Source organism: Centropristis striata, chromosome 16 (assembly GCF_030273125.1).
Source record: "Centropristis striata isolate RG_2023a ecotype Rhode Island chromosome 16, C.striata_1.0, whole genome shotgun sequence".
Classification (NCBI taxonomy): Eukaryota; Metazoa; Chordata; class Actinopteri; order Perciformes; family Serranidae; genus Centropristis; species Centropristis striata.
This window is the reverse complement of record NC_081532.1, coordinates 17,593,824-17,618,791: the sequence shown is the minus strand read 5'-3', so window position 1 is coordinate 17,618,791 and position 24,968 is coordinate 17,593,824. Positions and strand designations below refer to the sequence as shown.

Sequence of the window (24,968 nt, the reverse complement as noted above, 5' to 3'; positions counted from 1 at the left end):
TCCAGACTGCAGAGGAGACGCGCAGAGTCGAGTTAACAGAGGGTGAGCGACGTAGACGGAGAGAGAGAGAGAGAGAGAGAGAGAGAGAGAGAGAGAGAGAGAGAGAGAGAGAGGAGAGAGAGAGAGCTACTGTCAAGTGAATATCCAAAAAATCCATTATTAAAAAGACTCTCCAACAATCCAGGAAAGGTGCTGCTGTGGATATTTTAGGAGTGTTTAACAAACTCTACCCAACCCACGGGAATGTTTTACTGGAATAATTAGACTTTTCCGCCGTTTTTTCCCTGGGATATTTTTTCTTGTAGTGGAATTCTTCCTATTTCACCTGCACGAGGACAGCGACCGGCGGGGAAAGGAAAGGAAGGAAGGGAAGAAGGAAGGTGATAGAAGAGGAGAAAAAGAGTAGAAGAAGAAGAAGAAGCAGGTTGAAAGGGGGAAGTGGGGGATCATTTCAGTTTTGTCTCGGATGGGATTCTTCCCTCACCCCGCGGATGGAGGGATGAAACCGGGAGGAAAAGACGGGGAGAGAGAGAAAGAGAGAGGAGGAGGATGTAGTCGTCGGGCGCTGTGAGAATGCAAAACGGACGCACCCCTCTGGAAGACAGGCTTGAACTATAAACCCGTTCGGAATTTACAGCCACCCAAAGGATATTACACACATTTACCTCGATATTCTCTTCTCTGGAACCTATCTGTGTGGAGTTACAACTATCATCATCACTATCCTTCACATAATGGGATTTGGCAGCATAATTGCTCCCTGACACCCCGTGAAGGAACCGTAGCATCCGGAAAGAGGTAAAGTTGAAACTCTTCATCATCTTTTTTTGTTTGTTTTACGTGCAAAATGACGGCTCAGTTTTCTCCTCCCCTCTTCTTATTCTTTCTTTCTGACTGCGTCTGTTGGAGCGGAGGGATGGTGGTGGCTCAGGGGGTAGGAAAGGGGGCAGAGGTAGAGTTATTTCGAGGTTTCCGTGTGTAGACATTTAGTCTGGGTGCAGAAATGGGGCGGGCTGGGGGCAGATAGGGATATAGTATAAATTGGATACAATAGGAAACCGGCACTCAAGGTCAAAATTAAGCCCAGTGTAAGTTATAGAAGCTGTGTGTGTGTGTGTGTGTGTGTTGGTGGGTGAATGTGCTCGGTATAGACCCAGACGTAGGCTAGTTTCAGTAGGCTACATTTTAGCAGCTCTGCACCCAGTTGTGTGCTGTGAATACAACGCGGTGTGAATGTACGCGCGTGCACGGGAGCGCGTGCAAGTGCAGCCGGAGAGAAAGAGAACTTGTGTGCTCGCGCGTGGTGTCTCTTCAGCAGCGGTGCACCCACTTAAATGTCCATATAAGCTACTATAGGATTCATTTTAGCGGACTTAAAGAAAAAAAATACAAATAAATGCGCCTCGGCCCATGTGTGTGCGCCAAAACCCTGCACCTGTACCTCGAGAGAGAAGAGGGGGGGCAGACAGACACTGTGAAGAGCCTGTGCACTGGTAGTGTGTTCATGTTGGTGTGTAAGCAATGTGATAGGGTTAAATAGTTAACCCACGTGACTGAAAATTTAGAATACGCAAAAACAGTGAATATAGGATGCATTTGTTTGTGCGTGTGTGCGCGTGCGCAACTGAACCCCAGCCCCAGTTGAAAAACAAAGCTACATGATGGTAGAGGGAGCTTTCGCACCGTGTGTGTATTTGTGTGTGTGTATCTGTAAGTGTGTGTGTTTAAGTCTCGCGTCACTTTCAAATGATGGCAGGCGCGCGTGCACGCACATGACCAGATATACTGTCACACTGTTAAAATAATCGCCTAAGTCATCTTTTGTCAATTTTTTTTTTTTTGCCTAAATCATCTCCTCATGACGCCGGCCACCTATGGTAAAATCGCCTACATCCTCAGTTGATCAGTTCATGTGATTTTACCCCTTTAAGATAATGGCCTATGTCAAGCGTGTGACTTAAGCGGATTTATTATGCCTAAGTCAAAATAAAATGTGACTGTGAATTTTTTGAACATGCCTTTTTGACTTAAGCAAGATATGGTAACACTTTATTTTGAAGGTGTCTACATAAGAGTGACATGAGCCTGTCATAAACATGACATGATTTACCATATCTTGCTTAAGTCACAAAGGCATGTTCAAAAAATTGCCTAAGTCATTTATTTCTCTTAAGTTACATCATTTACACACATTGTTATTACTATGTCAATAGCCATCCTTTTTGGTGAAGTTTTTTGTGTTTCCTGCAAAACTTGAAAAAATGAGTTAGGCGATTATTTTAACAGGGTGACGATACAATACTAGACATGTGACACCAGTGAAAGGAATAGCGTACAGTGGGTACATTGTAGTTCAATTGAGCACTATTATAATTAAAATAAATATAGTATTATTAAAATACTCTCTATTTCAGTCAGTGTTAGTCATTCAGCATTCTCCCACACACTAACTATGAATATGTGTAATTTGCTATTAATAATGATTTGCATGTTGTAGTGAAGCGTATTACTCATTGAAATTGCAAATAATTATGGTTATTTTAAATATCAAAAACTGAGTTGAAGAAGAAAAAAAATGGCACTGTACATTCACAATGTATTGTTAACGTGCTGTGAAGGCTTTTTATCCACTGTGCTGTTCTATTCTCTTTGTGTCAGTGGAGGCATATTCTGAGTTTTCCTGGCAGCGTGAGGGTATGGTTGTTGTAAAAATCCTGTTTGTGCAGGAAACATGGCAAATTGTGGTGTTCACTGTAGGAATACATACTGTACATTCTAGGTGGCAGTGATCAGTTTAAACCATGCACTTGGATTTTTATAAAATAAATGGTAAAAACTGAGTATTTGCAATTGCTGTATTACCACTTAATGTAAACTTGACTCTGTCTGGTACAGTTTGTCTGAATTCAATATCCAGTGGTTGTAAGGTTTGATATTTCATACAGTTAACAGAATGAAAGTGTATCCTCCAAAATAGAGTGAATTTAGAAAGTTTATTGATTCTTTATTTCATACATTTTGATGTGGGGTTTTGAATTGGTCCTTTGGTCATTCTTTATGGGGGAGTGCGGCTGCCAATACACTAAACAAAACAAAAACCGAAGAAACAAGGCACCCATGCTTAAAAAATGAATTGAATAATTTTAGCATATACCATAACATATGTGGGTTTAAATATGCTGCTGACTCTGGAATCTGAGTTTAATGACCATGCTGTGCCAAGTCCATTGAGCGTAAATGTGACTTGAGAAGGTATTTAAAAATTACCAATGACTTAATGCACTGCCGTGGTCTTCTTTCAAGTGTAAAAACACCTTAAACCTTTTTTTTTCCCTGAGCACCTGCACTGAAAACAAATGGCTTCTGCTGACACAGATCCCTGCAAAGAGTTCAATGGGGGTCCTCACTAAATGAAAAGTTATTCAATTTAATCATAATTTGCAGCAAATTAGTAGAAATTATCTCAAATTACCATTTTAATCAAACCCTTTTTCCAATGACAGTCTGTGAAGTTTTAAGTGTCTCTAATTCAGGTTCATGACATGTCATGACATGTTTTTATTTTTCCCGTGGCTTTATCTTCTGCAGGATTGGGAGTTTCATTGGTTTGTACCGGTACAGTAGCTCGCATTGATTGATCAAGGCAATAAATTTATGCACACGAGCCACTCATGCTGGTGCTAATGGCCCGTGGATATGGAGGCATTATGCAAATGCATCCCTGGCTCTAGAAAAAGAGTGTGGGTGAGTGAGTGCTGGAGAGAAACTGGTGATTTTAAGTCCATTTTAGTTGTGTTTAGCCTCCTATTTATGTCTAAAAGGAGTGGTTTGCTGTGTCATTAGGTCCAGGATGAATGGCGATGCATTTGTGTAACAGATTGTCTTTTGAGTTCTTGCCAGGAAATATAAAACGGGGAACTAAGAGATTGGATTATAAAGCTACTCTTGGTTTTCACTTTTGAAAAAATTAAATTTGCTGTGAGGGGGTCAAGGCCAAATGAAAAGAATTTTAAGTGCACAGAAATTCCGGATAAACACGTAGTACATTGAAATACAGCTATCTTTACAATACATGCTGATAACTTCTCATTCTATAATGGTGTGTATAGGTGAGTAGAAGCAATATCTGTCTTATCTTGTATTTTCCCCTCTTTCTCATTATTTTTTGTCTCTCTTTCACCCCCACAACCTTCCAAAAACATGAACAAATATGTTGCCTCTTATCAGGTACTAGTACAGGGGAGTAAAGAGGCTGTAAGGACTGTTCTTTATTTTTTATAGGGGCAGGGGGGATTTTTATTATACCCGTCTTTCTTCTTGCCCTCTGTTTATCTCCCTGCAACTCCCTTTCTCTCACTCTCTCTCTCCCTTCCTCTCTCTGTTTAGCTATCTGACAGAGGGCTGCAGGATCCTGCGGAGTGGGTGGTGGAGCTCTAATTCAATTTATTCTACTGCTCAGAGACAGAAAGAGAGAGAGAGAGAGAGAGAGTGAGAGAGGCAGTGAGAGAAGAGAGATAGCAGAGGGATGGAGACCACAGATGTTAGGGAACATTTCCTATTAACAGTGGAGAGGCAGGCCTTATAGGAAGCTGCCCTGACGCCGTGACATCTGGATTGATTCTACGGGTGACTGAAAAATATGTTTGTGTGAGAGTGTGAGCGTGAAGTTATTTTAAAGTAATACAATATGTCTTTAAAATGCCATCAGTGATTCTAAAGGGAGAAAACAAAGACAAAGTCTCTTTCATTGCTCCATTACTCACCCAACTATCAGCTGGAGCACTCATGTTTGACAAGTCAGGCTGAACCTTTCAGATGACATTAAAAGAAAAATGTACAAGTCTGAGAACAAGTGGCAGATACTCTGTATTTAATATATTCTGGTATGTGATATAATTTATGTTAATGGGGATTTCTTGATAAAAATAACTGATAACCGTTACAGATCTCACAAACCCAAGTTATTATTCCATGTCATGGTTAAAGAAAAGAAAGAACACTTGGGAAATTAGTTCTCATATGACTAGAACTGAAAGTTTGAGATCTTCCAATGTAGCATCTCACAGACAGCAAATGTTGGAAAAAACTCAGTGTGGGTTAGATTTCATCTTATGGTGACACCATCAACTACTGTTGGGCAATCCAACAATAATGAGCATTTCTTTAAAGCATTTTTGCAACAATAGTATAAAACATCTTGATTTGCCAGACACCATTGTCATGTCATTCCTTTGTTGTTGCTTTAAGTACTTGTCAATTGGATTTCTAGGAATTGTACTACTTCACAATCATTAGAAAGTTTTACCTTGACCATAGACTTTGTGATGGCCAAATTAAACTTTATGAACCATATGAAACCACACTGAATTGTCATTCCTTGAGCTTTAATTGGGGCCAACAACTACAACAAATGGTTAATAAAGCTTAATCCGGACATCACAAAATCAACTTTATAATAGGAGATGTCATCCATTGGTTTGTGGACTACCTTTTTGAAGCCTTGAGTTTAACCTTTTGGCTGACACCTTTTTGGTTAATTGGAGCCAGAAATGACCATATGAGTGTCTTTTAGTAAAACAACTAAAATTTATTTAGCACACCTCTCAAATTGAACATGCTCAGTTAAAATAAGAAACATTTTACATCATCATCTGCAGAATCAGTTACAGTGTGCTTCAGGGTTACATCTCCGGCCCTCAGCTCATTTGTGTGCATGTGCTTCTGGTAAGAGGTTTAAAATGGAAAAAAAAGTCCTTGTTGACTGTGATTGAGCTGAATAACACAGATTTTAGTATTGCACAAGTTTTGCAACAATATTATTATTTATATTTTAAATTAAACCATGTCCATAATTCCATCCCCCATTCTTCCTGAAGCTCCCACATGACACAAAGTCATGGTATTCTTGTTGTTGATAGTCAGGTAAAGGGCATTATTACAGTTGCAAGATATTCAGAATCAAATGTTTTTGTGTTCTCTTCAAACCAGGAACAGGTCGGCCTTGTTATTATCTCACCAGATTGATCCAACTCTTGTTGATCTGGCATGAGCCAGCAAACTCTCTTCTGTTTACAACTTGCAAAAAGCAGCAGCCAGGCTTTTAAGAGCTCCCAATAAAATGAACCATGTCACTTATATTTTAGCCATCATGCAGAAATAATACATGTAATGTTTTTCTTAATAATAAATAATATATAATATAATAATAAATGCTCTAGCGGGTCACATTCAACCACCGAAATACATGTTATGTGTACATTTTATTTCAAGGATATACATGCATTTAAAGATATATCTAACATGAATATATTGCTTTGTTGACATATGGAAAGTAGTGCTGCTATACTGTGCTGGCACCGCTGATCAAACACAGTAACTCTAAATAAATAGCCTCAAGTCTTTGCCAAGGCAGGATTAGCGTTTTGGCTGACTGGTAGCTCTAGTTAAGTTCCTGCTTAAAATCCAATACAAAGTCATTAATTACATTAGAAAAGATTTGTACGTTGTTGTTGTTTATGTGTGTGGGGCGTTTTCTTGGAAATGCAGCTCATCTGCTGTGTAAATGCAGTGGCAACCAGTCATCTTTGTAAAGCAGGTGGTACATGCATGGAATTTGGGGTGTTATGTGTTTCTCAGTTGTAGATATTATTTGAAATCTATCAGTCTTTCTTTCACGAGTATGTTGAATGTCTCTCTAGAGCCCCCATACCTCCCACTACTCCTCCTCTCTGCACACCTGCTGCTTCAAAATCACCCGTGACATGTCTGACACTAGATGCTGCTTTAGGAAGCCAGTGGGGAGGATGCTTGTGTGTCTGTGTGTGTGATGGTGTGAGCATGAGGAGTCGGTGACATGACAGATGTGAGAAACGTTGGGCGATAATGAGCTGTGTTCAGTACAGATAACTGTGGGTGTACGTGATACAATACAGACAGGCTTCTGGCTCATTGCCTAAAACCCCACTGCCTCTGTCTGTCTATATGGTAATCAACAAGCATTATAAAGTGTATTCAGAGCTGATAGACCACAGAGCCATGTCACCCTCTGTCCCATAAACAAGAAATAAGAAACAGGCAATAAAGGAAGAAATTCACTGTTGCACAGCATTTTAAAATCTTGAAACAAACCTGTATCTACTTGCAACCCACATTTCTACAGATTATAACCGAGGAGGTTTCCTTTATGACCAGTGTTGGGGAAAGGTACTGTTAAAACTAACCAGTTACTTTACAAAGTTACTCTTTATTAAAAGTAACTAATAAAGTATTCGTATATGCTTTCCGCTCTCACTAAATACAGTTAATTCTGTTACAGTTACACATAATAGCCGATGATTAACCGTCTTATTTACACCTGCTAAAGCACCAATATCTCTCTTTCCTGTCGAAACTTTATTGCTTATTGCTCCCTCCTGCTCGGTGCGTAACGACATATTACTTGATAAGAAAAAGTAATGCTTTGCGCTACCCCAACACTGTTTAGGTAATACGACGGCATATTAGGGCCAAGTGTGAAAAAAACAGATTTATAAGAAAGGGTGGCATCTGTGGTGTGTTGAGGTTCCTTGACAAAGACTATTATTCCGACTTTTTTTCCTCATAAATCTGCAACTTTTTTTTGCTAATATGCCCCTTTAAATCTCGTGAATCTGTGACTTTTTTCTAGTAGATTTGCCACTTTAATCTCGTAAATTTGTGACTTTTTTCTTGAAATATTACCCCCCACCTCCATGTCCACATTTTTTTTTCATACTCGGCCCTAACACGTCATAGTTTAGGACATATGATATTTAAGGTCTGAAGTGGTAACATTACCCAGACACCAACAATAACATTCAGATTAATGGGACCCAATCCAAATTGGGAACCAATGGTTTAAATTAAAAAAAAATCCAAGCCAAAAATATATTCTATATATGACATATATATCATATATATATATATCATATATTTCAATACCTTTTTTAGGAAACTCTGAATTAATAGGTCATCTTAATACTGTCTAATAACTCCATTACCATTAATTCCATAGTTTTTGTTTGGAGAAAAACACGACGGCTGCTTTAAATCGCTGACATCACTTCACTCAGTTGGCTGAAAAGATTTCAGTGGTTTGTAGATGTTTTGTAGCATGTTTATCTTGGTATTTCATCTTCGTTTGTTTCATCTTTACTGTTCTGCTCTTGTACAAGATCTGCACTCTGCTTAACAGCTCCAACATAATGTCCATGTATGACAGTGTTGGAGAGCCAGTGTGAGTGCTTTACTTAAATGTACGTATTACCGTGAGTCACCTCAGTGCAAGAAAGTAGATAATATTGAGAGGAATACTGGGCCTAGGATCCGATCATCATAGTACTAATTATAACTTCTGCAACACAGTTGTCACCAGGGGATTCTGCCACCAGACATGGCACTCAATCTACGATACTGGCTCCCACCCCATAACACACTGCTTTAGATTACTCAATCCAACAGTACAGTGGCACTTCTGAAAAAAACCCCAAGGGTACAATGCGTGAAACATCAATGCTTTGTAGTATTGCCATTTGAAAAAATTGTGAAATTCCCTTTGTAGACAGACACAGCAGGATCAGACTGGGGGACACACATTAAAAAACTTCCATCTTACGCATTGATGTTAACGTTATGTGAACTGCAATACAATGAAGGCATTGTTAAGCGTAAATGCAGCAAGATAACCTACACTTGATGCATTTACCGTATGCATGCTTGCCTATGTTCTGGCTACAGAACAGCTGACACACTTGCTGAGTTTGTGCAACCCTATATGCCTGTGATCCTCAGATTCTGATAGCAAAGTTTGCTGACAATGTGTGTGGTCTGTGTTTTCTGCAGAGCTGCATTTGTATGTTGTGCCAAACCAACATGTCACGTCCATCATGCATGAAATGATGTCCGTTTAATGTCTTGCACAAAAACCCTTTGAATGTTGTCAGGATTTTTATATCAGATATTGCTACTTTTATGACTCTTGACTATACAAAACCATAGAATATGTATCGTAAACACATTTTTTTAGAAGTATTAATCCCTCTGCAGCCGTCTCCTTTCAGTCTCAATCATTTCAAGCCAGGTAGTCACTTAAAAGCATCAGGTACATTTGATTATTGTATTTGGAAAAAATAATACATATAGCCTCCAACACTGCAGTGGTGGGCAAAATGTAGGTGTGTATATGTGTAGTGTGTGTGTGTGTGTGTGTGTGTGTGTGTGTGTGTTTTTATATCTTTGGAAAATACACCCCCAGGCCATTCCCATAAATAAGAGTGCATTCTTGACTTGTCAAGTTAAATAAAGGATAAAAACAATACAGAACACCACTGCCTACTCAAGACTTGTAGACGTGGTTGAAATAGTTAGAGCAATAAGATGATGTAAAAAAAAAAAAAAAAAGCTGTGACTCCTTTAAATTTCAACCAATCAGATTTATTCAATACACACATTTAGATTACCATGCTGACATTAGTCAAGATATAGGACTCCATTCACAGGAAATAGAGATTTTAGACCGTAAAAGAGGAAACTTAAATACTCCCAGGGGAAATGGGTCACTGCTGCAGTAGAGAAAAGCCTATAGATTAGATAGCACAAATACTGTGAAGATAGCCTTCAATTTTATCAGCAGAAGATACAGACAAAGTAAGATAAACGGTATCATTAAAAACTACTTTTTTTTCTCTCTTTTTGACATAATGAAAAAAATGCTATAAGGTTACAGAGCTGACTTGTTTAAAGTGTGTTTGGTCATGTTCACACTCATATTGAGTCCTTGAGGGATCTTTATAGCGCATAAGGGACCATGTATAAAAAGGGCTATGGTTTCTAGAATGTTTATCGGATGTGGATGTATGCACCCTCAAATTAAAACTAAAGTCAGCACTTAAATATCATAGGCATTGTTTCATTTCAAATTTTCGGATATGTTAGAGGACACAAACAGCAACAGCTAGCCAATGCACAGCTACAGCATGCAAGTACAGCCTGGAGTGGACTTACAGTCGTGGAAAAAAATGATTGGACCACTAGCTGATATCTAGCCATTTTCAATGGTTTTCTTGATAATAATCAAAATCCTTATCAAGAAAACCATGGAGAATGTCAAGATATCAGCTCTTAAATTAAACTAGACATTAAAATGAACAAGAAATTTAAGAAAACGAGTGTGGTCTTCTAATTTTTTCCATGACTGTAGACCTTGAAGAAAACATTTCAGCACCATAGACAGCTACAGAATGCAAGTGCAGCCTGGAGTGGACTTATCTGCACCATGGAACACATACAGCCTAGAGTAGTCATTTCAGCACCGCGGACAGCAACCAGATGCAGTTAAAGCTTTAAGAAGCCACTTTAGCACCATGGACAGCTACAGTATACTGGTGTAGCTTGTAGTAGACTTTTCAGCATCCTAGACAACAGCATCATACATGCATGTGCAGCTTGAACTAGACACAATTGAAAGTTCTAGTTACAGCTTGAAGTAAACATTTTAAGTGCCACGGAAAGCTTCAGTATGATATAGATTTTTTAGCACCACAGACTACATTCCTTCAGATTCAACCTGGACCAGTTATTTCAGCACCATGGGCAGCTACAGTATGCAGTCGCAGCTTGAAGTAAACATTTTAGGTGCCACAGAAAGCTTCAGTATGATATAGATTTTTTTAGCACCACAGACTACAATCCTTCAGATTCAACCTGAACTAGTTATTTCAGCACCATAGGCAGCTACTGTATGCAGTTCCAGCTTGACGCAGACTTTTCAGCAACCTCAACTACAGCATCATGCAGATACAGCTTTAAGTAGTAATTTCAGTTTAGAGAGCAGCGGCAATATGCAATCAAAGCTTAGAGAAGACGATTCAGCACCATGGACAGCTCCAGTGTGCAGCAACAGCTTGAAGTAGATTATCCAGCACTCGAGACAACAGCATGATGCACACACAGCTTGAACTAGACATTTCAGTGCCATGGACAGCTACAGTATGCAGGTACAGCTTGAAGAAGACTTTTCAGCCCCCTTAACTTCGGAATCATGCAGATACAGCTTGAAGTAGATGTTTCAGTAAGCAGTAGCTTCAATTTCAGGACCGGGGATAGCTCAGTATGCAGAAAGTTACTGGTGGTCCCAGTGTGACATTACAGACAGCTCTGTGCAATTATTAACTTGCAAAATCCCTCCCAGCTATTTCAGTTATATCTGAACTATAACTATAACAGCACTGCCGATATCTTTGAGAAGTGACTGAATGGAGGAAAGCAGTTAAGTTGGCAAATGGCTCAGAATGTAACACTTGACTTATTCCACATTTTCAATGAAATAGTTTACTATGTGTTGCAGCAGAGCTAAGTCAACTCAGGATGACTGTTTCCCCAGTGTTGAATTTAATTGGAAAAACATAAGCCATCCTTTTCTTTGTGTTGTTTGCATAGAAATTAGACAGCACAACACATAACATGCTGAATTTTGTGAGACGTTTTACTCCGTCTGATGAAACTACCTCTGCACTATTTAACTTATTGATGGAATGTAATATTAGCCAGCACTTTTTGTAATGAAAAGTAAACCAAATGTTAAAGGATCGTCAATCAATGGGTGAAGTAACTGCATTTTCAATCCAAACCCCAAGTGCTGTATTGTCTTGTATTGGTTAAATAGCAAGAGCCTCAGTATAACTCCAGGGTGAATACAGGATCTTGGCCACCTCGAGATATATGGATCTCTGGCTGTGTTCACGGCATGTTTTATGATATTTTGTGTAAACGTCCAAAGAAAGTATGTATCCTTGTTTTATGCACCTGTATATCACCAGTTATGGGTCCATCAATATCACCATGGAGAGCCAAGTCTTACTTGTGGAGGCACTTTAAGAGTTTATTGCCATCTTCATTATTAAGGAAGCAACAGTTTTTATGACATATGACAGGAAAGATCCTCTATATTTTTAACAATATAATAATTGGTCATGACAATCATTTCTAAATAACACTGCCCGAGGCTTCCTGTTAATCAAATTGGTTCAATAGTGCAGTGCTCTAATCACCAGGACGAGCAGGTCATCAGTGATGAACGCTGTTGTTTTTGGAGCAGCAGCGGGACTGAAACCCGAATAGATTAAATGGTGCATTTAATTAAGAGGCTTGGGATCAGGAAGTCAGAGATCAGTCTTGGTCCATGCCAACAGTAGCTACATTTAGCCTAGCTTGTTAGCGCATGCCATCTGTTCACACACAGATTAACGCTACACAGCAGCAGGCGCTAGCTACGGGTACATTTTCTAGTTCAGCACTGTATGGGCTGCCATTCACTAGGCCTTATTTCCTCATCATTTAGTCTAATGATCCAAACTGAAGAGGTTACGTTGATGGTGTGTTGGGTTGCTTTAGTCAATTATTTCGGAATTCAATTAAAGCCACAAGCAGAGTCTTTTGTGATGTGGAAAGCTTTTATTTCACTTCCACTTGCACTGCATGTCTGAGATACAGTGTCTCATTAAACTCACCATATGTTAACACTGAATTAGCTGTCAGTCATATTAGTAGCTATGATAATGGATGTTAAAGAGGAAATCTATCCTAGAATGATATTATTATTATTATTCACATTAGTATTATTAAAATTATTTTTTGCTTTTTCTTTGTTCTTTTTCCTTTCCCTCAATGCTGGGGTGGAAGTCCCATTCCAATATGTCAAAGGCTTACTTTTACCAGTTTATTATTCTCAAATTGATGGAAAAGTCTTATGTCCAATGTCAACAAAGCCACAATGCTGTCCATGTTTACTGTTGATAATGATGCAAAAGTTGTTCATTTGCTATTTTATTTGGAACTGATCATTCACAAACATGTGCAATTACTATTATTACCTACAGTCATGGTAAAAAATATTAGACCAACCTTGTTTTCTTCAATTAATTGTTCATTTAAAGCCTGCTACAACTAAATGTATATTTGTTTGTTGGATAACAACAAAAATAGCTAATAAGAGTTTAATTTAAGAGCTGATATCTAGCCATTTTCCATAGTCTTCTTGATAATGATTTGGTTATTATCAAATTAAAATAAACATGTATGACCTATTCTTGTTGTTATCATTATATTTGTACAAACAAATGTACCTTTAGTTGTACCAGGCATTAAAATGAACAAGAAATTGAAGAAAAAGGGTGGTCTAATAATTGTTTCCATGACTGTATCCATTTATAAATGCAAATATGTGTTGTTTACATTCATAGATATTGGGTACTGCTCTGTTTCCTTTCAATGACCTATTTTAAAGTTACCCAACACCATTTTTGGTTTCTTTGCTTTTAGATCACTTCTACGGTAGGCTGTTGGCTCTGGCTAGTTAAGGTTTAGCCATCTGCTTTACAAGCAGGGATCACTTCCAAATCACTGCATCCCACTTAGCTAGCTTTTTACACCAGATACTATAAAAAGCAGCCAGCTAATCCTAGCTGTTGGCAGTATTTTTGTTTTATATTCCTTCTACTTGGCACTAACCTGAGCTCAGCAAGCTGCTACACACCAACAAACACTCCAGAATCTGATAGCTTGACATATTTGGCTGAAGGATATTGGTATGGTTTGACGCAATTGCCAGTCAATTCAGGAAATGTAGAGGATACTCTTATTATATTGAGCAGCCCCGTTTAATTTTTTGTTAATAAAAAGCAACCCACTGCTGCAGGGAGACAGAGCAGACTGAATGGAAGTAAAATTGAGCTGTTTGTTTGAAACTGAATTAGATCAGAAATAACTGCAGCAACATACCTTCAGACAAGGGAATGCAACATCAAAGTAAAAGTGTGTGGGAAGGTCTAGAGATGAAGTACTTTAATCCGGGCATTGAGTCTCAAACACCAGCACTTGAAGCTGCTTGAATGTAATGATGTTGGTTGTGAAGTTGGGCTCAGAGGTCTCCAATTCTATCCAGCTCACTTCCACACACAGAAAGATATCACGATGGCCCCTTTGTTGTCATATCTTCAAAGTAAAGATTTTCTTTTCAAAAGGAATATGACTCTTTTAAGAACTGTTAGTAATCATATCATTCTGTATCACATATCACAGGCTTCGCTGAAGGGGTTCCTGTTCATTAATCCATCCATGTTAAATCTCTTGGTCCCTGATGACCAGATAACAGCAGATATATTCATTCACACCATGTGGTATACAGGGAATGTGAGTTTAAGCTTTGGCCTGTTTTTAGATAAGACTACAATGGTCCTTTAAATCCATTAAAGCTTTGAAGTAGGTTGCTGTATAGATCAAATAAAATGCCTTAAAAATAAAAGAATTAAAGAGGCATTTTTTTGTTTTCTTAATTAGCAAAATCACAGAATTACTAATGGTCTTTCACCCATGACATCAACTAGTTGACAAGACTTGGAACCAATTGCCTATTGATCCAATACTTCTGAGCTTTCAGTGCAGACAGCAGCTATCCAGATAACCATAAAGGCTATTCAGGCCCAGACTTCTTCAAGCTAACAAAAGGCTAAAATGTTGGCAGATGGTAGCAGATGGCTTCTGAGATTACATTTTGGGCAATGCGCTCTGCTTCTTCTTTTGCTCCCCACACTGGTTGTTTACTTACATGCAACCAAACCTGGTTTAAATCTGACTGAATGTGAAAACATACACTTCCTATACCAAGATACTTTATTAATTCCATGTAACAATGTTGGTGGTATGTTTTGCTACAGCATAGTTGCTCAATTCCAGTGAAAAGAGACTAACATATACATATACATATACTATTACCCATTATATCAACTCACAAATATATATAAGGAGCAGTCACACCGACCAAGGGAAATTATTTCTTTATTTATAAATAAGAAAAAGAAAACTGTAGAAATAAGCGCGAGGGAAATAAAAGGTATATACCATTCATTCCTTCAGCATAAAAATTGAATGTATTGAAATTTTGGTGTGAGTTGCCAAACACACAGCAACTGGTAGATGTATTTTTTAATATTAAGGTAAACTTTCCTTTGAATGTGTATTTTAACTATGAAGAAGTGGGCCTAATGTGAGATGGAGGTCTGTAACAAGAAAAAAACATTTGCTTTTATGAATTGTAGTAATGAAAAAAGTCCTTTTATCAGTAGAAAAAAAAACAATAATAGTAAAAAGCAGAAGAGGACAATTTTGAATAAGTCACCTGCCCTGACACTGTAATGAGTCCTTAAGGTGTTTGAGGTGTATAATGACATGTGAACAAACAATGTGGCTGTCACATTTTCCCCCTTTTATTTGTATTTTGTCAGTCTAATTAAATATTTCCCCAAAATGTGTGTCTTCAAATTAATACAAAAGACCAGATTCTCTTTGTTTAATCCTAATCTGCAATTATTGGGCTAAGCTAATGGAACAGTGTGTGTGTGTGTGTGTGTGTGTGCGTTTGTGTGTTTTTGTGTGTGTGTGTGTGTGTGTGTGTGTGTGTGTGTGTGTGTGTGTGTTTGTGCGCATATCGATACCCTACGGGGCTGTTTGTCCTTGCTAATGAGCTATCATTAGTTAAATGTAAGATATATTTGCTTTTGTCCATATGCGCTCCATAAGTACCAACCATTGTCTGTGATCTACATTAGCCGCTGCTGTGCAAACAAAATGTTCCATTTGTATGTAGTGCCAACTTCAGAAAAGTAAATACAGAGAGATGTTCAGGTAAGCAGATTCACAGAAGGATGAGGAACAAGTCTTACCTTAAGTTAAAACGAGAGGGTTCTGGTTGGAAATTGGCATTGTGGCCCTGTAAGCCTGATATCATGACTTACAATCTGCTTATCTAACAGCATCAGCGGTGTACTATACATTGCTGTGCAGATACAGATAGATGAATACACCATGATTAATGGATAAGGTGAACGAGAGTAGTAGAGTGTGGATTCATAAAACACAAACATTCTTAAACACACTGCGAGAGTTTGTGTGTGAGCTCCCACAGACTGCAGATATCGAGTACAGCACGCACAAAAAACATCTACTTATGTAGGCAAGTATCTGCACACACACACACACACACACACTCACACACTCTCTGCAAGTGGGCCGATAATAGGATGTACAACATTAGCGCACCTGCCCTCTGGGAATTAAAGCTAAAGCATGACTCAACCATTTACCAGCACCACACAATGAGTCGGCACATTTACAAGAGATGGACACGGCGTAGTGAGACATCCAACACCTGGACATACATAGATACCAGTTTCCAGGATGTGGCCGATGATGACAATGATGATATGGCTGCAACGGATGGTTTAGTGAGGAAAGAGATTGACTCTGAGGGTTAAAATATGCAGGATAACGCTTTTAAACCATGACATCACCCTTGGTCACTAGTGGGTGTGGTCAAGTGTAGTATAACAATACACTTGCTACTGTACACAGAAAGCATTTAGTCCAACTAGTTGACAGGGCAAATCGCATCGGTTACTCCAACATTATACAGTTTGTCTATACAATGTAACAATATTTTTCAGTGATGTCACATTTTTAAATCTGAATCAAAAATCAACCAAAATGACCTTTCAAAAACCCTATCCCTAACCCTAACCCTAATTTTTAAAAGAACTAGCAGCATTGGAAAAATCAATAATGTGACCATATGACCTTGGTTTGGTTAAATCCAGAATAAAATGGTGTTCATATCACACTTTATATAGGGTTATAATAATTTCATAATATGAATCATTATTAGCTGCCAGGACACAAAGTCTAACAACGTCATATCCATCGGTTTTCAAAAAAACAAAAACTCGAAATCCAATTGTGGCCCTTTAGTCTAATCAAATTGGGAATTTTGAGAATTTTTACACCCCTAAATATCTATGATAAATATATTTCTCTATCTTTGTATCGCCATTTCCAGACAACAGCTGGCAAACTGCATTATGACAAATTTGTATTAGACACACAAAAAGCATGATGAAAAATGTTGCCAAACATGTCCACAGGGGACGAACTTTAGCCATTAGATCTGTGAAAAGTAATTTTGTTAGTTTGGATTTTACATTCATTCAGCTTTGATTTGTGTGTTGCACCTTACACTGTAAAAAAAATGAAGAAATCACAGTAAAACACTGTCAAATTGCATCAGAATTAGGGTGTAAAATTAAAACTTGACTTTCACCATAGTAGATGCTTATAATTACCGTATATCAAAGAATAGCACTTTTAAACAGTAGAAAACACTTTTTTTCCATGTAAATTTAAAGGAGAAATACCAATATGTAACACGGACACAATTACCCTAAAAAATTAAGGGACTACTCAGTCTAAATTTGAGTTTTTGCTGATATTTACATTTAAATTTAAAGTAGAGAAACCCAACTCTTTGTATTTTTTACAGTGAAATTCTGGCAACCACAGCTGCCGGTATTTTACCGTAAATTAACCAGATTGTTTTTTTTAACAGAGTAGATTGGTATAGTGAAAACTGCTCTGTTTAAAAAGCAGCTTACTGGCAGCTGGAATCGTTTTGCTCACCTCTAGGGGTTTAATTTCTCACCTAGATGCAGTGATGTAGAAGTGCACTACTTAGTGTGTCAGTGCACTGTGACATTGCTGCTAGGTGTGGTAGCAGGCTGAAAGTTTTAACAAGAGGGTTGCAGGCTAGTGTGAATCAACTGTTTCAGGCATATGTGTGCCAAATCCCAGGATGGAACACTCATCTGTTCTCTTGCTGGGGCTTTTTGTAGCATATACATGAATATACAAGGCATTTTAAAATCGCCTTCTCATTGTTCTCATTGGCAGCACAAAGACTGAATACAAGAGTTAGACGAAGTTGAAATTAAGACTGATCTGTTGGAAAGTGGTATGAAACCTGAAGTAATCAAAAATAAGCAACTAACTGAAAGTGATTAGTCATAGATTAAAGAAAAGGTCGTCCATAAGACTCTAGGCCACCACAAATAGTGTACAGAAACCAGCAACATTGAGTTAAAGACTAGCAGTGCGTTTTTATTGCTCCGCTGTATGTATCTCGGGCCAACACGGCAGCAGTTGCAGTTTCACAGAAACTGCTTGGCAATAATAAATGCACAGCAGCCCAGAGAGCTCTGTGCTCATGCCTTTCTGCTAGGTGTGGGTTTTACTGAGTCCAGGTATATTGCAACGTGCAGTGAGTCACAGCCTGTGACCCAGTTGAGCTTTGTCGCTCAGCATGACCTCATTCTGACTGCACAGTCAAACAAATGTGATGCTACTGCAACTGTTTTCATCAGGCAACTCATTACAGAACAAATTAATTCTGCTGAATTTAAAGTGGATTTCCCCTGGATTTCACTGCTACTTTCAAGGCTAGCAACATGTTTCATAAATACACTCGGTCATTTGAATTAGCATACGCGATGCAACAGTATATTAACGCTTAGACTTTGGACAACTGACAGTGACAAAGTGCATGATCTCAGGTGATGTCAAGCTAACAGACAACAGGCTAGTTGGCCTTAATCCTGCATCTCTCTCTCTCTCTCTGTCTCTCTCTGTCTGTCTGTCTGTCTGTCTGTGTGTGTGTGTGTGTGTGTGTGTGTGTGTGTGGTCTTGTGAATGCTTGTTACAAATGACACATTGAATAACACACACACACACACACACACACACACACACACACACACACAGTATGTGGTGAGATAAGCTTGTTAGCAAGGCTTTCGCTCAAAGGAAATATCTGATTGTGCTTACAGTATCCAGGAAGGGTTTGTTCCTGTGTGTGTGGGCGGGGGGTGGTGGGCGGTGAGAGGAAAGAGTGTGTGTGAACATAAAGATGAAATAGAAAAGAAAGGAAAATTCTCCAATATGTTTGGTGTCAGCTTCAGTTTAAGTTGAATTTGCTCTAAAGATAATTCCTGCGAAACAACATCCTGCTAGTATTGGCATTGGGAATGCTCATGTTAGTTAGCTCAAAGCACTGCTGTGCTAAGCAGAGCCTCACAGAGGGTATAATAAAATAAACACACACATTTTTAATAAATAATTTAATTGCAAAAATGTGTGAAAGTAGTTCAGTTTGTGTTTTATTCACAATCCCAGTCTTGTGATTACATTAAAAAAACTTGTTTTACTCCATTTTCCTAAAATGATATTTTAAAAATAAATCACAATATAATATAAAAAGTGTTTTATTATAATTTTTTGTATTGAACTATATTATTTAATTTATATATTTTTATTTCCATATCTTTATTATTGCCTCTGTGTGTGTGTGTGTGTGTGTGTGCGCGCGCACACATTTTTTGGTGTTTAAAATACATTCTGTTACAGATGTGGTATGTATTACAGTTGTATCGTCTCTATTTCCTACTCAAACTCTTTCAATGCCAACCTGTTTAGATTCCCAGACAACGTGAGTATTCCGTCGGCTACACTATCATTAATCTACCTTGTGTATATGGCGGTAATCTTCTTTAATCTGATTGTTTATCAGTCGACCTTGTACTTCAGGAACCTGGGAAAGATATTGGCATCACAACAGTGCCAGCAATCCTCGAGGACCAGCTTTAATCTCACAATAAGCCACTGTTGAGTACCGACACCAGACTTTGTTAAACATGCATGGATTAAATTTAAAACGATTTATTTACCCTGATTCTTTCTCTTTCCTGGCATATCCACATGTGAGTGTTTGTCAAGTGAGCTCGTCTTCGTCGCGGCACATTCTGTTTCTGTCTGTCAATACCATTCCCCCACTTAAGTATTTTGGCAGCTAAATTCTGTGCCCATTTCTAATCTCTCTCCTGTCTCTACTTTGTCTTTCTGATATGTGAGACATGTTGTCTTCAGAAAGAAAGCCTTCACAGTGTGTTTGCTTGTTTCTTCACCAGTGTGTTTGTGCATGCATGTGTGTGTGTGTGATCATTATGTCGTGATCTGAAGCCATCTGGGTTGGCTGGTTCATTTGCATATCTGGTGTTAACCATTATAAATATTCATGACCAGGGTCTAAACTGGTATGAATATTCATTTTGCCTCCAGGCCGTAGACGGGTGGAGTGGCTGTGATTCCAATCAGCAGAACAGAAATTAACTCAACCTTTTGTGTGGTGGACGAGAACACTTGATGATTGCCGCGGGCCCCTTGGTATGCTTGGCGAGCTCCATATGTATGTGGATTACTACGTTGGCTTTCGTCATATGGCGGCCATATATGATGCATATCATACATACGGTGCCTTCGAGACAGAAAAGCAAATGCAAAGAGAAACAAACTCAACTTATCTTGGGACAAAACCACTTAAAGACACCAACATTACTCTTTGAAATGAGTGAGAAGCTGCAGGGCAAACTATCCACCAAAGTCCAATTCAGAAGCTGTAGCAGCAGGAGTAAAGATAATGATGGCATTGAGCCGTCCTGTTAGCTAACGTGTGACACTGTTAAACCAACTAGGCGGAATTCTTAATTTCTTTTATAACACCATTATTTGCTTGTTTACTTGCTCAAACGACTGCTAGTTCATCTGAACTGTTAGAAATGCCACCGCAGCTGCTAGATACTGTCTAAATCATCCAAAGTCGGTTAAAGACATATATTTAACATGTGCATAGAGACATTCACAGTTCCTGTTGTGTTTCAGTGGCCTGTGATTTGGACCATGACCAGTTCTGCCCGTCATGACACTATCAAAGGGGAATTTGGGTTTATATTTAATTTTGTTTGATTTTCATCCAGAGTGGCTGTTGTTGCGGTCCTGTCTTTGATGTGTCGACTCTGTTCCCTACTGATTTTGGATCTGTTGCCTTTGTGATTGTCTTTGCTGAAGTAGGAAATTACAAATGTTATGATTATGATGATAAATGATTGCGGAAATAGCAACAAGCAGGTACACTTTCACTCAGACGTGCATGTAATGAATTAGCAATAAAAAAAGAAGCATGTGGCTTTTGCAACCACCCTTCAAAATCTCTCTTTGAAGTGTGAACCTGGGCCCTCGGGGGTAGTTACTCTGCAGGCCCCAGGAGGCCCTGTACTCCCATAGGGCCATTCCTTCAGCTGTGCAAGTTAATACATAAAACTACAGATGCTGTGTGGATTATTTTAAAGTTAACATAAAAGCCACATTTTCTCAAAGGGAAGATGGAGCTGAAGTGGGAAAAGCTAAGACCAACTACCATGGCTGACTCTTATAGATTATATCGTTAAGTCATGTAACTTGTAAACTTGTCAGCCTATAATATTTTCATCATGTCAAGCAGAATGTAACTATTATAATATATTAGTGCATTTATTCTGCTATAACCATAACATGTATCTACATTTGTATATGTTGTAGTGATGGCCAAATGAAACCTCAGCAACCATTCTTGTTATTTTCTGTCTGTTAACAAAAGGGTTGAAAGCACACTAAATTACCATTCCTTGAGCTTTTTCTTTAAACAAAGAGCTACATCTAGTGCGGTCAATAAATGCAACTAATAGTTCATGAAGCTTCATTTGGACATCACTAATATGTAGAGTAATCTTTGACTAGAGACATTACTTTACACTTCATACAAATTTCTCAAAACTTCTCCAGGAGGAATCATGGAAAATATCACATTAAATATTGTGTTTTTAGCATTTTCTTTGAAATGCGTCTTTTAGCATAAAGAAAGGATTAAACAAGCAATCAACTTAAGAAAACTCAGTTGACAAAGACAAAAAACCACTGATGAGTCAACTGATCGCCTAACAGGGGGCAGCCCTACTAATATGTTGTAGATGTGAAGTGGTACCATGCTGTGCTTCAAATGGCTTGCACATGCACAACAGGTTTACAAGAGACAACATACGCATACTTTTTGACAATGTTGTTAGCTTCTTGTAAGTAACTATAGCTGATAAAGAGATAATGTATTAACGATTGAAACTTCAACATATCTCTAAAGTATGGGTAAACAGAAGTCACGGTCCAGTTCATGTTAGTAGCCTTGAATGCGTAAGGATACATTTATTTTTAATTATTGCCCCCTCGCTACTTTGGTCAAATATTTAAGTTACATTTTTAAACACCAAAAGGGCACATTAGGCTACAAAACTGAAACGCATCTTCTGTGGTATGAAACTGAAAATACAAAATATGTGTTGCTTCTTTCTCATCCCAGTGATTGGCACATTTAGGTGATGCGTTAGCATGTCTCCATGTTTTTCCATTAACTGACTGTTGTGGCAGGGCTACATGGTGTGGTGCAGTGGTTAGCAGTCTTGCCTCACAGCAAGAGAGTCACCGGTTCGACTCTGGCTCTTCTGTGTGGAGTTTTCATGTTCTCCTCGTGTCAGTGTTCTCTCCGGGTACAAAGGCTTCCTCCCAAGCAGCTTAGGTTTAATTGGTGATTCTAAATTGCCCATAGGTGTGAATGAGAGCATGATTGTCTGTCTCTATGTCAGCCCGGTGTCAGCTGGGATCGGCTCCAGCCCCCGCGATCCGACTGCGGATAAGTGGTTAAGGATAATGAATGAATAAAGTGTGACATACTTTTAGGACAATCAGCTTGTTGTGCTAACCTCAGTATATGTTGTTGACATGTATGCCTTAAAGTTTCCACGTGTAACTTGCACTTATAAACTTATGTTCCACATTGCGTGCTTCAGTCTATATACCATGTATTCTGTGGCCAGGTGCTTGCACCAGACCATGACCCCTGTACTGTGATGGTTTAGCATAAATACATTACTTAATAAATACATTATTGTAGAAAGCTTCTTCCACCTACCCAGAATATATCAGTATTCAGCACAGAGGTTTTAGGAAGTGCCAAATTATAATAATCTCTCATCTTCAATAATACACACTCATACAAACACGGCATTGTTTTCAAGTGTTGTGGTGAATACTGATATAAATGGTAATTTGAGATGGTCTCGCGCATGCACAGAGATACACACATTAACTCACTAGATACACCACACACTCACTTGGACATGCTCTAAAAATGCTAAATACTAAAATTCACACTTTAGTATGCTTTCACGCTCCAGATTTTACACAGTAGGCACCCATATGGACAAGCACATACACCAATACACAAATCAAAGACACACTTACATGTATTATCATGCAGAACTCACTGTGATGATTCTCCTCACTTATCTGTAAGAGATGTCTGCACACAAAGACTGAAAAAACTTGCAGGAAGAGGTTGTTGTCGGAAATATTGCATGGCTGTGTCGGTATATGTGTGTGTGTGTGTGTGTGTGTGTGTGTGTGTGTGAACATGTGTGTAAATAGCAAAGTGGAAGAATCTGGAGTTTAACTTCATTCAACCACACAAACGTTGCACACATACACACATGCACACTATCCCAAGTGCTTTAAAAGAAAACACCAGGGGGGAGAACAAAGAGCCTCCTTCAAGAATAGACATGAATTATTCACTCCATCAGATAAGAGGACAGAGAAGGAATGAGAGAGAGACATAGAGGGAGAAATGGAGAGAGAGAGTGATGGAGATGGAGCGTGGGTGATACAAAAGAAGAGACAGACAGATGGATTGACAAGGACAGTAGGGTATTATATTGTATTAGCAGTAACAACGACAGAGAAGGTCCTCGAGAGATTTTAGATAAAAGAGCGCAGCGTGCCATCATCCACTAAACCATGTTTAAAAATCCACAGGGTGTAAAAATATTAAACAGGCCAAAATGAATAAATAAAACAACTCCTTCACTGTCAAAATACATGGCATCACTTATCTGTAGAAAGCCAGATGCTTCGGAAATGTCTTTGACTTGAGGGGTGTTTTTGCTACCTGAAGGAAAGTGTTTATCCCGAAATCCACAACCTGCAGCGGCTTAGCTGCAGCGTCTGTGCTGCTTTCCACCCAGATACGATTTATCAGATCCAAGCATGGCACCTCTTTTGTATGCTACTAGTAATTCAGTAATGCTGTATAGCACTTCAGTAACAACAGTCAATCCAATATGAGGAAACTGGTAACTAGTAATGTCAGGTGCTTTATCAGCTGCGAACAGCTGTTATACTCTGTATCATAGTGCTGCATTGTAGTGAGATTGACTTAGTGCTGAAGGACATCAATTGGCAGAAAAAAACTACGTACATTAACTAATAGATTAAATATTTTTACTTAAGTAAAGGATCTGAATACTCGTCGCACCACTGGTACATTCAAAGTAGCCCTAGAGAATATTGGAGGATTGCCAGAATGTGTAAAAAACATACGGACCCGGGGGAGGGGGGTAATATTTTGAGAAAAAAGTTACAAATTTATGAAAAAAACAACTCTAATTTATGGTAAAAAAGTTAAAAATTTATGAGAAAAAAATCTCAAATTAATGGTAAAAAAGTTGACGAGATTAAAGTGGCAAATCTACGAGAAAAAAATGCGCAGATTTATGAAATCTGCGAAAAGTTGTTTTTTTCACTTTTTTCTCGTAAATCTGTGACTTCTTTCGCGCAGATTTGCCACTTTAATCTAGTAACGTAGCCTGACCCGTAACGTCTTTGCTGATTAGCTGGATGAAATCCATGTGGTTCTACGACCTCACAGAGAGACACGGGGAACCCATTTAGATATCCACTGAAGTTACCAAGTATAGTTCTTCGCCCGATAAAGGGTTAATCATCAAGTATATGGTTAGCACTCTTGCCTCACAGGAAGAGGGTCGCCGGTTCGACTCCTGCCTGCGTCTCTACTGTGTGGAGTTAGCGTGTTCTCCCAGTGTCAGCGTGGGTTCTCACAGGGTACTCCGGCTTCCTACCACAGTCCAAAACATGCACTTAGGCTTAATTGGTGACTAAATTGCCCGTAGGTGTGAATGAGAGCGTGATTGTCTGTCTCTATATGTCTGCCCTGCGATAGTGTGGCGACCTGTCCAGGGTGACCTGCGCAACCCGAGTGCGGCTAAGCAGTTAAGGGGAATGAATGAATAAATGAATAGTGGAGTTACCACCTCTCTTGACACTGCCTAGGTACAGCAGAGGAGAATACTTTGTCC

The 24,968-nt window shown here is 38.8% G+C and overlaps 1 protein-coding gene across 1 annotated transcript in view; it reads left to right on the top strand.

Annotated features, from left to right (window-relative positions):
- The first annotated feature begins 117 nt into the window (after positions 1-117).
- lrfn5a (leucine rich repeat and fibronectin type III domain containing 5a) overlaps positions 118-24,968 on the top strand; it is a 144,265-nt gene continuing 119,414 nt past the window's right edge. Inside the window, exon 1 of the mRNA XM_059352871.1 lies at positions 118-798. The gene's annotated coding sequence lies outside the window, so the exon portion shown is untranslated. The remainder of the gene's footprint in view (positions 799-24,968) is intronic.